This window comes from Corapipo altera, unplaced genomic scaffold (genome assembly GCF_003945725.1).
Source record: "Corapipo altera isolate COAL_440 unplaced genomic scaffold, ASM394572v1 178, whole genome shotgun sequence".
NCBI classification, from domain to species: domain Eukaryota; kingdom Metazoa; phylum Chordata; class Aves; order Passeriformes; family Pipridae; genus Corapipo; species Corapipo altera.
Genome location: NW_020884983.1, coordinates 1,363,424 through 1,380,734, shown reverse-complemented (window position 1 = coordinate 1,380,734; position 17,311 = coordinate 1,363,424). Strand labels below are relative to the sequence as shown.

The 17,311-nt window shown below is 42.7% G+C and overlaps 2 long non-coding RNA genes across 4 annotated transcripts in view; both read right to left on the bottom strand.

Annotated features, from left to right (window-relative positions):
• The window catches only part of LOC113958007, a 119,565-nt gene that overhangs the window by 100,576 nt on the left and 1,678 nt on the right, over nucleotides 1–17,311 (bottom strand). The gene's annotated exons all lie outside the window — the stretch shown is intronic.
• The window catches only part of LOC113958008, a 2,725-nt gene continuing 130 nt past the window's right edge, over nucleotides 14,717–17,311 (bottom strand). Inside the window, exon 2 of the long non-coding RNA XR_003531372.1 lies at nucleotides 14,717–17,296. This is a non-coding gene — a long non-coding RNA (uncharacterized LOC113958008). The remainder of the gene's footprint in view (nucleotides 17,297–17,311) is intronic.

Here is a 17,311-nt window from a genome sequence, read left to right as displayed (position 1 = left end):
TAAAAACAATAAAGCACTTTTCATGTTCCAGAAGACCACACGAAGGCTATAAACAGTAGTGCAAAGTACTTGAAGGTTTAGGCTTTTAAGCAACATAGAAAACTAGCAGACTCCAACACAATTTTCAGCTTAGCCCATGCGCCAGGTTCACTCAAAGATGAGGTATTTCAAACGTGAATAAACACACGGTGTTCTATCAGTGTGATGATAAAGATCCATGAACTTCAAGGCCATTTCTACAAAGCAGCTGGATTGAAACTCTGTAGGCCAAAGGCTTTAAGGTCACTTTATTATCCAAGTCCTTTTCTATCACAGGTTATTGCATTGCATCTGCTTGCTCCTTCAGAACTTTATCTGATGATTTTTATCACTTTGTCAGGTGAACATGCACCGACCAGAAAACTGGTAAAGACTGATTCCATGAGATATCCCCAGATTATCTCAGCTGAATGACACCACCAAGCTACAGGGCAATGCAAAAATCATCCAGGGCTCTGTCAGACTGAGAGAAAAGCCCACCTGGACCTCATAACAGTACAATTTTTGGGTTAAGCACTTCCCACAAATACTGTCTGGAATGAACACCTGCAATTGCTACCACCCCTCTGCATCCTCTCCAAGACTCAGGATAAAGGGAAATACACACCAGAACTAAGAACACACTGAAGAGGATGTTGGTTCCAAAGCCACAAGTTTATAAACTCAGACAATAAGAAAAAAAAAAACAAATGTAGTATCAACAGAACAGTGAACACAGGCACCTCAGGGGAGTTTAAAACCCCCTGTTCTTCCCACAGACACGATAAAAGCCACGAAGTTTAGTTTTAGAAATCTCAAAACTGAATGCTGTACAGGCAGAAAAGGTTTGAGACATGCAAGGGCTATGACAGACAAGCTATTGACAAATGCTAATTACCAATAAAATTACCATGGAAATTTATAGGAATGTTGCCAACTTTAGGCTGACAGGCAGCATGTCTTTCTGGAAATAGAGGGAATATTTAGCTGTTATAAAACAGCATGATGGCTGGCTAAAACCACATTATTGTTGAAGTGCTTGTAAATTTAAGAACTATTTGTATTTAGGAATTTCCCATTGTTATTATTTCTGTGAAGTCTGGCAAATTTCAATATATTGTTCATAGTCATCAAACCAAATAACATAATTTGAAATGAGTGCATTACTAATCCCAAATATTCACATTTTTCATTGACCTTCAAACTGACACATGATGCTCAAACACTCACTTTCACAGCAGAATCTCTCTACCTTCATATACTGCAAAACTTAGATTATTTATAAATCAAAGCACTCCTTTAAAGGTGTTCTAGTAAGCTATTACTCTTCTACCCTAGGTATTAGCCTTAGCTAGTATTTTAGCCAATTAATATTTAATTACTATTACTTTATTAATAATATTTAATACTATTACAGAGAAAAAAAACCCCACACAATAAAACAAAATATTCAATCCGGCATTTTAGGATTATACTGTCATTTAAAAAAAAAACAACATATATTTCTGATTAATTTCAGTTCATCCAAGGTGGTTTTAAAAAAATAAGTAACAATTAAAAATAAAATAAAAAATAAAAATAATAATAATAAAAACCCAAACAGAAACCCCAAAATGAAACAAACAAATAAACAACTAATAAAAAAAACCCCAACAGACATAACTCTATTAAAACTACCTCAGAACTATAATTTTTCCTTCAGACATGCTCTTCATCTTTCCTGGTTCCAACACACGCTGACCTGCCACAGTTTAGCTGATTTGTATTAACTATGAGGACTATATTTCACTTCTAAGAATGCATTTTGGTCAAAACAATCTCTCTTACATAATAAATATTATACAATCCCAAACTATGGTCTATGTAATGTGCAATAAAGTTTGGCTGCCTCTTTCCCTTATCACACACAAATTTATTCTTCTTGCTTTTTACTGCCAAATCCTTCACGTCTCACAAAATGTTATGGCTACTTCCATCTCCCAAAGTAACAAGCAAGGGAACAACGGGAAACTGCCCCAAGTTGTGCCAGGGGAGGTTTAGGTTGGATATTAGGCAAGATTTCTTCACCAAGAGGGTTGTCAAGCACTGGAACAGGCTGCCCAGGGCAGTGGTGGACTCACCATCCCTGGAGAGATTTAAAAAATGTGTAGATGTGGCACTTGGGAACATGGTTTTTTTTGCCAGTGCCGAGGGAACAGCTGAACTCAAATGATCTTAGAGGTCCTTCCCAACTTTAATGATTCCATTATTCCAAAACCTCTAAGTTTCGAAGCCCGTGACAGCGTGAGAACTTCGCATTAAAAAAATAAAACAATTATTTTTAACAGGTTTTGTAAGTAACTAAATGCTCTTTACAGACTCGGAACTCAACAGGGAAATAAGAACACAAAACAGTTTTGCTGGTGCTGGTTTTACCTCATCATTTTAAACGTAACTGCATCACTTGTCCACGTGTGACTCCCACTTTGCTAAAGCCCAGGACAGTCAATATTTTTCTACGTGTCAGTCTGTGTGTTTGTTTCCAAGCTCTCGCTGCCTGCTCTGGGTGTTGTGAACTCGATTTCTCTGTGGCACCTTCTCCAGCACATCCTGTGCCCTCTGCAGCGCTACCCTCCATCCCACGGGATCACTATTCTTCAGGGCTATGTAAGCTCTGAAGTAGAAAGAGAGGTCAGGTGGACAGTCAGCAGCAGGAGGAGGAGGAAAAACAAAAATCAGCTGAGCTTTTCTAAGAAGTATATTTTTAGGTTTACCATGTAAAACACAGGTTTCAGGAAGTGGCTCGTGCCGGAAGCCAGTGACCTCAGAGCCCCATGTAAACAGCACACAATGACAAAATGAGAAAGAGCAATTATTTCTTGTTGTTGCTTTTAAAGTGTTCTTTATTCACTCAGCGCTTCCCAATTGTGAAAGGCAAACTGCAGACAAAAGGAATTTTATTTACAGGTTTAAAACACAGACCAATGCAAGATTTGTGGTATTCCAAGCAGTGAGACATCACTGTAATATCACAACCCTTCAATGATTTTTATTTTTCATTTTGAATTTTAACTCTGCTGTGCCAAGCCCCATCAGGCAGATGATGTGACCCCTCACACCCATGTCAACCACCAAAAATTCATGTATTCTCTAACAACCCAGCCCCTTCCTTCCATTTTCAAAACTATCTGTCACTGCTTCTTGTCCAGTTTCTAAACCATCGTGTTCATTAATTATCCTGCCTTTTCCCCATATCCTTACAAAGGACTGAACCAACTGTTAAATGCCAGCCCCAGCAATGACAGCTCCTCTTCCCTCTTCTATTTTTGATTTGAATTGACTGAAGAATCTTTTGATATTTATCTATCATTGTTTGACATGTCTTAAAGTGGCTTTCAGGTTTATTTATCTTCTCATCTTTTAAAGCAGGTTTAGTCCTTCCTCCATTCTTTATATTGTTTCTTCTTTGATGTACTTAACCAAACATTTGGATTTGAAGCCCTCTTTATTTCTACCCAAATAATACAAAAATGTAATCACTGTCCTATCAGCTCTTATACCACTGATGGAAACAAATCCCCTCCTTTCTCCATCCTCAAATCTGCAGGATCTCTCATTAAACTCAGGTTTACTTCACTGAGTGAGCTGAAATACCTTCAGAAGAACTGGATCTCACCATCTCCTTTTTAAATCCACCAATATATCCTGGGACATTTTTTTAATCTTGATAAAAGAGAACATGCAAAAATCCAACTTTTTTCAACACATGGACTGCACTAAGTTCTCCATGTGTAACTAGTTCATGGTCTTTGTTGATGGATATGTGCAGATGCTTAGAACTATAAATCTGTCAGGGTTGGGGCTAAGTTTTGGGTTGTTATTTTCATCAGTAACCTTGTCTTTTGTTGATGTTTTTTGACATAACTGAGTTCGGAAAGGAGAATCAGGAGGCTGTACAAAAAGAACTGGACAACCTCACAGACTTAAATAATTTCAACGGCAGAAGATGAACAGTAAAATAACTGGGTATAATAAATATTGCCAGCAGGTAAACAGCTCCTTAATTTGGAAACTATGAAGGAGGAAAAATCCCAGCTCATTACAAAGTGACCGCAGGTCATCAGAGTGACACACCTGCTAAATAAAGCAACTGTGACCCCAATTTATGGCTGCCTGGAAAACTCACCTAATTACTGTGCGTGCCCTGCTTAAGGAACATGGATTCAGACTCGAGCACGGAAAGAGAGGTAGTTTTAGGTAGAAAATGGCAACAGATGGTGAGCTCTGCCTTGCAACTGTGAGTTCAGGGCTTGCCAGAACGCAGTGACCTGGTCCACTTCACTGTAAGATGAAAATGGAAAAAAAAAAAAAAAACCAAACCCAAAGAAAATAGGATGTTGTCTGAGCACTAGCAGTGGTCTTAGACCTGGAAATATGATTTCTAAGCCAAGATCAATGCAAGCAGTCAAAGGACTCTCTCTAGACTATATGAGTAGACTATGAATAGAATATAGTAAACCATGAGCAGTACAGAGCAAAGAGGAGTAGCAGCATAGATAGAGAGACAGTGGGGAATGACACAGGAGCACCGGTTCCAAAATGAAAGGCAGGACCATGAGGTTTGTGAGGCAGGAAATGGAGGACAAGTCAGGCAGTCGTTTCGTGCAGCCTCAGCTGCAAACAGCAGCAAACAACAGCAAAATGATTAAGAATAGTTTCCTTAACCATTTAACTTTCTCCTTTGATTATCAGTTCCAACTGCACACCAAAGCCCAGCACAGCAGCTAAACTCACCACAGACTTCAGAGGTCCTGGAGCACACACAGAGATCCTAAGGGACACTGTGTTCATGCTGGTTTAGCAGTGCTGGCTGCTGGCAAACCAAGGTGCAGATTCAGTTCAGACCTGAGCCAAGATCAGGCACAGTTTGGTGGGGGGGGGTCAGGAGAATGGAAAACTCAATACTGAACACAGACCAGCAGCTTTGTTTGCTTACCTGACTGAAGAGGTAGTAAGTGATATAATTCCTGGTCATAAAAGCATTAGAGTAATAAACATGAGCAAAGAGGTACAAGGCAAAGTCTGCAATTATCATTAAAAAAAGCGGGCATGAAATGGCCCTTCTAAATGTGAGGCTGGCAATTTGAAGGCTTTCAATACCCTGAATGGTCTGAAAGCTGGAATATTTCTTCTACCTCTAATAATTGAAATAAAAAATACCTGTCCTTAAGTCAGACTTTGGTTATTTTAAGGTACAAATTATACAGCATTTATACAACATCTGGCTTTCTATATCAAGTGATAAAACTGAGAATTCTAGAAAGCCATTCCAAGTTTAATATTCTTACTATAAGTTAGCATTAATCCTGTAGGAGCATCACAAACACTTTTAGCAATAAGCATGTTAGATCAGGAAATCAAGGTAAGAAAAGAGAATTATCAAGTACCGAAGAAATAAATGGCTCAAAAGTTCTGCTATCTAAAATAACCCCTTGGGCAAAAAAAAAAAAAAAATGGACAGAAACTGCAACACAGTCCTTCAGAAAGCAAACAAAACCAGACATTCTAACTCTCTGTAAAGAAATGTCTCACAAAAAAAAATGCAGAAGAACATACTTGATGCAAGGAAAGAGGGAAATGGTCACTATTAATGGAATGCCTTAGCGAGAACAGGAATGCACGGACAGTGATCCTTCATGATTTTCTTAAGAGTCCAAATTATTGGTAATAACATCTGCTATGGTAGTTCACTCATTATTTCAAGTACATGCCACTGCTACTGAGCAAGTGAGAGCACCTCTAGCAGCTAAGCTCCCCCAAACACATCACAAGCAACACTTCTGACACCTAAAATAAGTTGTAAGATTCTCACGTGCGGTAGGGCAACACAATCTCGCTGAAGTTCTAATTTAGACTAACGGAGAAGTAATAAGAGGACTGCTAATTTTATGGGCACGAAGCCTAAAATATTTATTTGGAAGCTAGCAGTCCCTGGAGGAATTTCTACATCAGTAATAAGTCAAACCTGAATGCCCCAAAACATGATAATTAAAGGGCAGAACAAATCCTTTAAGAGAAAAATAACCATAGTTACAAATGCACGGTAATGAGTCATGTAAAAAGAAAAACAAAATATTTCCAGTATGTGAGCCAGATGACTGCTGGACCACATCAGTTTATGGTAAAACACAAGAACAGATTTTTAAACATTTGAAGATAAGCTCTTCAAAAGCCAGCATCATCCTGGGCCAACACATTAATCTCATGGTAACAAAATGACATATCTTTCCATGAAATCTAAATTGAAGATTCCTTCTTTATTCCTGAACTAATTTCTGCACCACGGCTTCAGGCACTCGACATCTCTGAAGTTAATTCCTCCATTAATTCCATGTTTCTTTCAATAAAAGGCACCAACCCTTCTGTATTTACACAACCAGGTCAAACACCAGCACTTGTAAGAAAGGGCAATAAGCAAATCAACAGGAAGCACGGTCGACAGTGAGGATTATGGAAGATCCAAGAAGACATTCCATGTGTAGGAAGATGGCCTAGTAAAGGTAAGAGCTCCAGAACTGCTGCCTTGTCGTGGAGCTGAGCATGGGATGACACACCTCCTTACTCATGAGGTGGGTAAGACAATAATATAATAAACAGCTTATAAAAGTCAACTGATAGACCCCTGGAGTTTGCAAAACTCCGTAGCAAGATGTACTAGGAACATGAATTAGTAATAAGCAGATGAAATACAGAAAAGCTCTATGAACTGTTCAAATGTGATTTTTGTGTACAAAGGAAACATTACTGTTTAACTTTTTGTATTAAGCAGTGGACTTGGCAGTGCTGGGTTAATCACTGGACTAAATCTTAGAGGTCTTTTCCAGCCTAAGCCATTCTGTGGTTTTATTCTGGTCATCTGTTAGTTCTTCACAATCTCAGATTTTTAATCTTACCCAGTCAGGGTTTCTGTCCTGCACTTTCAGAACTGCTGCCCAGAGACATCACCCCCCTCACTGCCTCCTCTGCTGTGCCCTCCGTGCTGGCAACACTGAGCCACAAACATCAAATTCCCCAGAAGGAAACCTGACTGTGGATGCATCTCAAGGCAGTTTGGGCTCATCCCTTTCCCTGCAGGGCTGGGGAATCCCAGCCCCTGCTGCCCAGGCCTCCTTCTCTGCAGGCCCAAATCTTATTTACAACACTCACAGGAGATGAAGAACTTAGCAGCAGAATTTCAAATACAAACAGCTTGAATTCTGAGTTACCACTGAAGCTGGTTAACATAATGTAATGCTTAAATATGCTCTTATAAACCACAGGAGGGATTCAGCAGTAGATGGTACTATTAATATAAATATTATTTAACAGAACCCTTGAGAGGCACAGAATGTAGAACTAGAGGGGTCAGATGAGCAACGATTAGCTGAAAGAAACATATATTTACGATCCTCATCCATTTTAAAGTAAATGCTAGGAGGGAAATTTATTCTGAAGTCAGTTCAGTAAGAAACACTGCTACAAGATCAGTCCTAAAAGCAAATATCCTGAGAACCAGCATCCAGAACATACAGTGGAGATGCCAGGGAAACATACCTCAAAACCACAAGATGGGAAGTCACTTACTCACAGGCCCTGATCTACAGAAAACAAACAGATACGATTATTCCACATATGAGGAGGACTTGGGGGTACTAGTACAGCAGAAGTTTAACATGCCCTGGTCATGTGCAATTACATCCCAGAAAACAATCATGTCCTGAGCTCATCCCACAGCGTGGGCAGCAGGTGAGGGGACAATTCTGCCCCTCTGCCCCGCTCAGGTGAGACCCCACCTGCAGAGCTGCCTCCAGCTCTGGGCTCCAACAGCAAAAGGACATGGAGCTGCTGGAGTGAGTCCAGAGGAGGCCATGGAGATGCTCCAAGGGTTGAAGCCCCTCTCTGCTCTAGAGAGAGGCTGGGAGAGCTGGGGGTGTTCAGTCTGGGGAAGGTAAGGCTCTGGGGAGACCTTAGAGCCTCTTCCAGTGCTTAAAGGGGCTCCAAGAGAATGGGAGAGGGACTTTGGATAAAGGCCTGGAGTGACAGGACAAGGGGGAATGACTTCAAACTGACTGAGGGTAAGGTTAGATTAGACGGTGGAAAAATTCTTGGCTGTGGGGGTGGAAAAGCCCCGGCACAGAGAAGCTGTGGCTGCCCCATCCCTGGGAAGTGTCCAAGGCCAGGCTGGATGGGGCTTGGAGTAACCTGGGATAGTGGAAGGTGTCCCTGCCCACGGCAGGGTATGGGACTGGATGACCTTTAAGGTCATTTCCAACCAAAACCATTCTATGACCCCACGGTCCCATTCCTCACTCCAGAAATCCTTAAGTTATGAACCAGACCACTGCAATCCACAGGAGGATTGCCTTAAGCACTACTAAGAGCCTAGGATGGATTTTGCCCATCCTCATGCTTTGGGTAACTGGTGGCAGCGACAGAAAGTTGATCTTAAGAGTCTGACTGCAACTAAATTCTGTAACACCAACAGAACAGGGTACCCTGGGAGAGGCATCCCTCACAAGGACAGAGTGCATGAAGAGAACTTACCTACACCTGCCCTTCCTTGCTGGAATTTCTACTCCCTTGTACACTCTTTCTTAACATTTCCAGAACCACCAAAACACAAAAGATAATCTCAAAGAAGCAAAGTCTCCTCCTGCCGCAGGAAAAGCCAAAAAACAACTGAAGAAAACAGACAAACCGTGAATGCCACTCCCAGGAAAAGGATACTTAGTCACCCCATTTTTGTTTCCTGCAAGGAAGACTGAAGATGAGACCTAGGACGGATACAGACTGCAGGCACAGCCATGAAGGGACATTTCAATGGAAAAGTCAGGAAGTGGGAAAAGAATCACTGCAACCTCCTCCAAAGACCTGATGCATTTCTGCCCACGTTACTAGAAAGTACAGCACAGTCAAAAAACATTGGTTAAGATCTTTGCAAAGATTTACGGATCAAATATGAAAATTAAATAAGCCAAGCACAGTTTACCCAGGAGAAACGTCGCGGGCCAGAAGAGGTGTCAGTTTATATGGTAACATTAGAGCTATACAATAATTAATGTTGACACAACTACCAAAGAGACTGCATCTGAAAGTCTCAGAGCTGACTTCCAGTTTTCATCTAACCAGCAAGATTTTTCTGAAGTAGCAGAATTAGGAAAAAAAAAAAAAAAAAAAGATGACAGTCTTTGTCTACCAGGAATTGTACACACATCACAACCCCGTGCTTCAAAGTAGACTTTACTTCGGGTAAATAGAATTTTTTCGTGGTAACTGATCCCGTAAGAAACTGCCAGAAGATGCATTAGTACTTTATCAGCCCACAGCATCTGGAATAGAATTAAACCTATCCGAGGTAACAGGAGTACTTTGTAATTTCAAAGCAGAACATCGACCAAAGAGATAAATACAACCAGATATATTCCTACAGAGAACATGACCAGGATAACATTAGACAGGACAAATTGTGTTTATAATATTTACCTGATCCAGCAGCTATGAGAATAATCTTACATAAACCTTCTCAGGGTAACTTTACCCACAGGAACACAAAGTTTGGTTTACAGGAAAAGAACAGAAGGGCTTGTTTTTTAAACCAGTGGTCTTTAAGCTGCCAGGGGCTACAAAACATCCTGAAAAGGGGGAAGGCCATGAAAAAGCTGAAAAATGGAGCAATGAGGGTTCCAATTTGGAGCCTGAAAGCTCTTGCAGGAATCATACTCCACGTCTGCTTGCAGTAGTGAAGGACTGGACCCTGCCATCCAGGCTGCACCATGAGAATCTATTTTCCATGCTGCTGTAATTGGAAGAGTGCTCCAACAGATGCTTCTCTCCCATTACAACACTGAAGGCCTGGGTTAACCCATCAAACCTCTCTACCAGCATTTTCCCCTCAACTATATTACACAATTTTGGTCTCCAGTACAAATTACTGCTGCTTATAGATGTGACTCATTCAGTGCTGAAGTAATACTGCTTTTGAGGAACTCAGCTTTACTCAATAAATAACATTTCAGCTCACAATTCCTGGTTACTTCTCCACAGTCATCATCACTGACTTCTTTTTCTCCAGCATTCAGCAAGGACTTCCTCATGAATGTCAGCAATTCCATTAACAAGGACTGGGAGAACAGAGGTTCCCACTGAACTCCCACTGAAATACTACAACTGAGCTCTGCCCTTCTTAACCCCTTTTATCCTCAACATCAGTAATATATGAAACCTGCAGTTCCTTGAAAAAAAACAAACAGAAGGCTTTTCCCTAAGCCACAAAAACATACGAAAAACCAAAATACCATCCCCCAAAAAAACCCAAACAAATAATAATAAAAACCACTGAACAAAACAACAAAAAAAACCAACACAAAACCACAAAAACCCAAACCAATAACAAAAACTAAATTAAAAAACCCAAACAAACAAACCCCACAACACTCAAATAGTTGTGCTATACATCAGGCTGATCAGAACAGACACATTCAGTGCTAATGAAACCTCACTGAAGTTCCTCTGACCTCATTCCTGTTCCATGTATTGTGTGTTCACTACTAAATTTAAGCGGGGTTTTTTTACCTTCAAAACACTGATTTTTAGGTCAATATTGTTTTAAAGGTGTCTGGATTACCAAAACCAGACAGGGCTAATAATCCAAAGATTAAAGTTGGTTTAGTTCCTTTTTTTATGGGCAAGGTGCACAATCCTCTCCCAGAGTCAGCAGGACAATAATCCTTGGAGAAGCAGCTGATCCCATAATGTTGGATCCTCTGTTTGGCTTTCAGTTTATACAAACAACTACAGGCTTCCCTGAACAGATGCCCATGGACACGGATAAGAAGGAAAGAGCAGGAATCAGACGATCTGGCTCCAACAGGGGCCACTGCTGCCGCTCCAGGAGAAAAACGGGTTGTTGGAACTGGAGCTGACAAGGAAGCTGGAGTGACAAGTGGCAGGAACTCCATCCAGGAGCCCACACAGCAATCCCTGGCAGCCCTGGCGCTGCGGGTCTCCTCCGGCAGAGGGCAATGCTGGAAAAATCGCCCGGAAAGGAGCGGAATATTTCACGGAATCGAGACGTCGCCGACATCTGCCTCGGAACACACGCAGCACTTAATGCTGCAGGATTTTAACGCTGCTGCTCCACCGAGGTTTTTCTTACAGATGCGTTTTCTTCCACCTGCATCCTACTAAGTAAAAAAAAAAAAATACCTACTGCTTTCCAGATTTGGAATCTGCTCTGTATCAATGGGATAAACGTAATCCTGATTGCTCCGGGGTCCTGGAGCGCTGCCACAAAGTCACAGAAATTAGGATTTAAAAGATCTCCCACGAGCTACAGATGATGCAGCAACACGCAGCAGATGTTGACAGATTAACAAGTTATGCTAAAATTAAAAGAAAAAAAATAAAGGGGGGGGTGGGAAACGACACTGCAGAACCGGGAATGATACAGCAACTGCACCCTGTAAAAAAGCATTAAAAGCGCTTTCAGTTTACAAAACACATCCAGATAATAGCCAGAAATGTCCTTTTCCCTCCTCCTGCTGGATGTAAACACGGTGGCTTTGGAGGCATCGTCGCCCTCCCAGGAGACTTCACAGCTGCTCACATGAGCTGCTGCGTAGCAAGAAAGCTCCCAAGTTCCAATAATCCGACACCAGGATCCGTCCTGCTCCAGGCACGTCTCTCCCGGATGATCCACAACCAACAACCACCCAGTACCCGGCCCCTGGGAAACACCTTATTGTGCTGATGTAAATAATAATCAGCATAAAATGCTTGTTTTCTTTCTGAATAGGCTTAAACTGAACCTCAGCTGGATTCTCCCTTATTTCTTCTGCACACTGGAATTCGTGAGGCCAGCACCTGCCTTCATTTTACAACTCTATTTTAGCAGAAGCTCCTAGAAAAGATACTACAGTTATGTTAAAATTCAGTAACCTGAGCATAACGCAGGTATCATTTAAAACAGCACATTTTGGGGGTATTCCATATACAATGCCATTAAATTAATAAAAAACCCCATCTTTCTTTTCTGGAAATCTGCAAGCTACCAGAAAAATATACCTGATGACAACACAGATGAAAAAGAACTACCCCAGATTCAAGGTATATTTTCCAGGCAGACCCAAACTTACTCCACCTGCAGCAGGAGAAGTTTTGTGGATGGTGTTCAACCCAACCCAATAATCACTATAAAAAAACCCAAGGATTACTTCAGGCTCAGCACTACAGCAGCTGCACTGAAACTGGTACATTTTGGGGTGGCACACAGGGAAATCACCTTGTTCCTGGGGCAGAAATACCCAGATTTTGTAACAGCAGAGCATGATGCTCACCAGATTTCCCTCTCTCCATTCTGCTCAACTCATATGCCCCTCCCCAGGTAACCTATTGCTGTTTCTAACAATTGGCAAGACAACACAAAGGGGGGAAAAAAATAAAATAAATTTAAAAAATTAATAATATCATCTAAATATTGCTACTATGCTGACTTCACAAGTTTTCTGTTCAGATGAGACTCCTGTTCAGCACTCTGCACACATAAGCACGCCATGGGCTTGGCTGCAAGAGAGGAAGAATTTGAAATATAGGATAGAAAAAATAAGATGACTGCTTTAGAATTTACAGACTCTGCTGATTTTCTACGCAACTGCACAATTTACGTTGCTTAACAGGACCTGTTCCTTAAAGAAAACACGTTCAGAGGACTGTTTGTAAAATTGTGGCTTACAAATGGTGTTATGAATGCCTTTTAAATAATTTGTTTCCCGGTTTCTTTTGTTTATATTCTAGTAAGAAATCTCTAGCCCAGCAAGAATAAAAAAAAAAACCCTCACCATCAGCTCATTAATGCTTCGTAATTGTGAAAAAGTAATTCTCAAGTAACAGTGCCCTGAAATTCAGCTCTCTGTGAAACAAAGCAGGACCGTTTCCCCTTATCCAAAAAACTTCCCACAAGTTTAGACTACGGGGTTCATAAAACAAACCACTGTCAACAGCAAAACTTCCATGTCCATATTCATTAAAACTATTGAAAACAAGCATATTATTACAATTATCACTTTTTTGTTGTCCTGACAAATAAATCACTTTTACATACGAAACTCAGAAAACATTTTCAGCTTGATTCCTTTGCTGCCATCACTAATATTTTTGCTGCACAGACGTCAGTCTTTCAGAGATCTCCAAACTTCTGCCTGATAAGAAGCACGACATGGGGACATTTAACAAATTTCCCTCCAGAGCTCAAAATAGTTCATGAAAACTCCTAAATCAGGACCCTCAGCAAGGTTTAAATTCCCAGATCAGGAATCTACGGAAGGATGAAATCTCTGACCTTGGGAAGGGTAGAACTCAGCACAAACAACTCCCATTTCCAGCCTCGCTGTTAGACAACAACGCCACGTCTGCTGGCCGAGGTGCAGCATCCTGAGGGACTGGAAAAGGACAGGGGGGGAGGGGGGGGGGGGTGTTTTACTGGATTTGCACGAAATCCAAAGCCGAAAGAAAAACCCTGTTTAGGCTGAAATTCGTGACAAACAGTTTCAGCCCCGTTAATTTCGTCTCCAGCCATTTAGAAAACCACCACGGGTCGGGATCCAAAATTATCATCGAACTGACTTGAGAGAACTGCTGGGGAGAGATTTCTTTTTTTTTTTTTTCTTTTTTAACTCTGTATTTCAGTCTTCCTGTTTGCAAGTGCTCCCACCCTTTACGTGACAGTATTTTCAAGCTCCTATTCTGGTGTTACCAATAATTCCAGGAGCAAGATGTTTACGGAAAAACACCGTGCAAATATGACATGAAGTACAGCTAAGTCATGCTATACACGAGGTCAAAAAAACCATGACTGCATGTTTTCACTTTTAAATATAAAAGAAATCTAGTAAACACGTGATTACAACAATTAAAATCTAGCCTGGATTAAAGAAATCCTCTTAATTTTAACCATGTAACAGGCTACTAGAGCATAAACAAACATTTTTTCAAGTAATTTCACAATTTCCCTTTTTATTAAAACTGAAAATAAAAGGTTTCACTGCTTCCTACTGCAAAACCAATGCAAACACTAATTTAAATATATCCTTTCTTGCTGCTTTCTGAATGCTTACAAGGAGTAAAACAGCAACCTTTTTGCCACTGAAATTTGGCAAACCATTAAGAGACCCTAAAATGAAACTTCTGAGCATCTCTTTTAGAGATAAATGGGGGTTGTTTATATAAAAAGTGAAGAGAACTGGCACAATACCTATTTTTCATAGCCCTTTTTTTCATATACGTTGTACTTGTCACCAAAACAGCTCTGAGGAACACAGTGTGCAGCACACATTGTGCCCTGTCATGAGCTGACAGCAAATGAAGAGAAGGTGAACCAAGTTACAAAACAAGATATTCTTTTTTTTTTCCCCCCCTCTCGCCGCCCGAGAAGATAAATGATCTTACTTATATTAAAGAGAAATGGGATACAGGAGATGCAAAGGGCTCCTTCTACGTTAACTGCATCTCACCAACAAAAATAGAGAAAGCAATTTCCTGGTGCATCAATTCCACCAGCAATTCCACGTACACTCGGAATTCCGAGGCGCTGGCACGCCCGTGTCACTGCGCACCTCCGGGTACCCTCTAATCTCCAACACTCATCCCTGGTAATTTCCTGTGTTAAGGTAGGGTTCTTTTTGCCCCCCAAAAACACCAGGATATGCCTGCACAGACCAAGTGCACCACCCGGGCTGAATAAACATATTTCTGTAGGTAACACGGTGTCAAATTACTCCTGTAACCAACACGGAACACCAGCTCTCCCAGCACATGCCACGGCCGGCCGGTTACCACCCCGGTCCTTCCACCCCTACAGTGCCCCTCACTCCTTTCACTAACTTCTGGTTATTTTAATGCCCTATTCCCTCCTCACCCACAGCACTCAGCATCTGGACATTCTCACTATTTCAGATGCAAAAAACTGCATTGATAAAGTCAAGATGGAAGAGAAGCTGAAGAATGTGAAGCATCACAAACCGTTCCCGATCCATTTACTGGACTAGATCAGCATAAAACTGCAAACCTCATCTTTCCATCCTCCTTCTCATGTTCCATATTTGTAGGGCATTAAAATCCTCCTCCTACCCAAAGGCTCCTTTCTAGTGCAATTTTAAATATCTGTGCACGGTGCTCACCATTCGTTATAAAACCCTCTCTTCCTCTTCTTGACCCAGCCTCGTTGATCTGCTGTTATTTAACTCTTGAGGGCTACTTGAGAGTCACCACGTTATTAGTGGTTATGTAATTCTTAAAAATACACTGAATTTCTGAATTTTGAAGCAGCACAGTAGAAACACACACAACCAAACACACAGGTTTTTTTCCACTCCTCCTCCACTTACTCTAAACCAAAACATGTTAGTGATCTAGAAAAGCCGACTTCCATATTTTTTTTTTTCAGCTGGTCGGCCACAAAATCTTTAGCAGTGCAGAAATCTGTATAACGAATGCAAGCCTACAGAAGACAGATGTCCTTTCCTCCATGGCTTCCCACAGACCCCTGGGTGAGTTGTCCCACCGCCTGCAGGCTGAAAGCTGCTGATCTAGAACCAAGTATCCTCTTACTGTTTGCTCTGCCACCCGAGAAGTTGCATTAAAATGGCATCACGTTCCTTGACTCCAAACTGACTCGCCTTTCTCCACGTAACCTACTAACAACCAGTCCCCCGGAGCGTTCCGTAAAACCCAATTTTTTCTAGGAACAGCCACGGAAAACAAAACAGCACCACTTAAAACACCCCGTTTTGCCACGGATTCGGACGTGGCACGAGTCCTTCATGCTGAAGACTGCCCAACCTACCTATAAATAGGCTCAAAGCTCCAGGCTCAGGAGACTGATAGCTCAACACGATCCTCACAGCGTTCCCTGCTTCACCTACATAAAGAGTCGTGCCAGAGCACTGCCAGGCTGGGCAGACATGGAGCTGCTGCTGTGGCTTGTGCAGGAGACCATGGAGGGAGGTGAAAAAAAAATAAAAAAATAACAAAAAAAAAAAAAAAATCACTGGGCATAAACAGCTCTTCTCGGGAGAGAAACACCTCCCTCTCCGGAGGCCAGAGCCAGCCACGGACAGGCTGTCACGGCTCGGCCATGACAGAGCCGAGAGCCAGGGACAGGCCCTTCAGGAGGTTTAATGGGGCCGGGGCAGAATGGACGCTCACGGTGAGAAAGGCTACGGCAAGAGGGTCCTGGCCACCTCCCCTGGGCAGGGGTGCTTCAGGCCCCCTGGGCTGGTAGCCAGACCCAGGTGCAGTCAGACCCCCTGGAGCAGGAGGGCTCCAGACCCCCACTGTCCCCTGTCAGACCCTATGGACAGGGAGGGTTCCAGAGGCCCCACTGTCCCCTGTCAGACCCCATGGACAGGGAGGGCTCCAGAGTCTCAGTATCCCTGTCAAATACCCTGGACAGGAGGGCTCCAGACCCCCATGTTCCCCCCATCAGACTCCTGTGGACAGAGAGAGTTCCAGACCCCCACGGTTCCTGTCAGACCCCACAAACAGGGAGGGCTCCAGATCCCCATGGTCCCTGTCAGACCCCTGTGGACAAGAGGACTCCAGAACCCCACAGTCCTGGTCAGATCCCATAGACAGGAAGGTTCCAAACCTCAATGGTCCCCATGAGACTCCCCTGAGCAGGAGGGCTCCAGACCCCCGTGTTCCATGTCAGACCCCAATGTCAGAAAAGCTCCAGATCCTCAAGATCCCTGTTAAACACCCTGGACAGGAGGCCTGCAGACCCCCATGTTCCTGGTCACACCCCCCAGGATACAGGATGCCTTCAGAACCCCATGCTCCTGGTCACACCCCCAGAACAGGGAAGGTTGCAGACCCCTGTAGTCCCCATGGACAGGAGGGCTCCAGATCTCCACGATCCCTATCAGCCCCCACAAACAAGAGCACTGCAGCCCCCCAATGTCCCTGTCAGTCCCCCACAGACAAGAGGGCGCAGGGCTCGAGATCCCCAAGGTCCCCATCAGACCCCATGAACAGGGAAGGCTGCAGACCCCCATAGTCCCCATCAGACCCCTATCATCAAGAAAGGTCCAGACTCCGGTGGTCCCTGGCAGACCTAATGGACAGGAGAGCTCCAGACCCTCATGGTCCTGGTTGAACCCCATGTTTCCATCAGACCCCATGGACAGGGAGTTCTCTCGACCCTCGGGATCCTTGTCAGACCCAACTGACAAGAGGGCTCCAGACCCCCACAGTCCCTGTCACACCCCTATGGACACGGGAG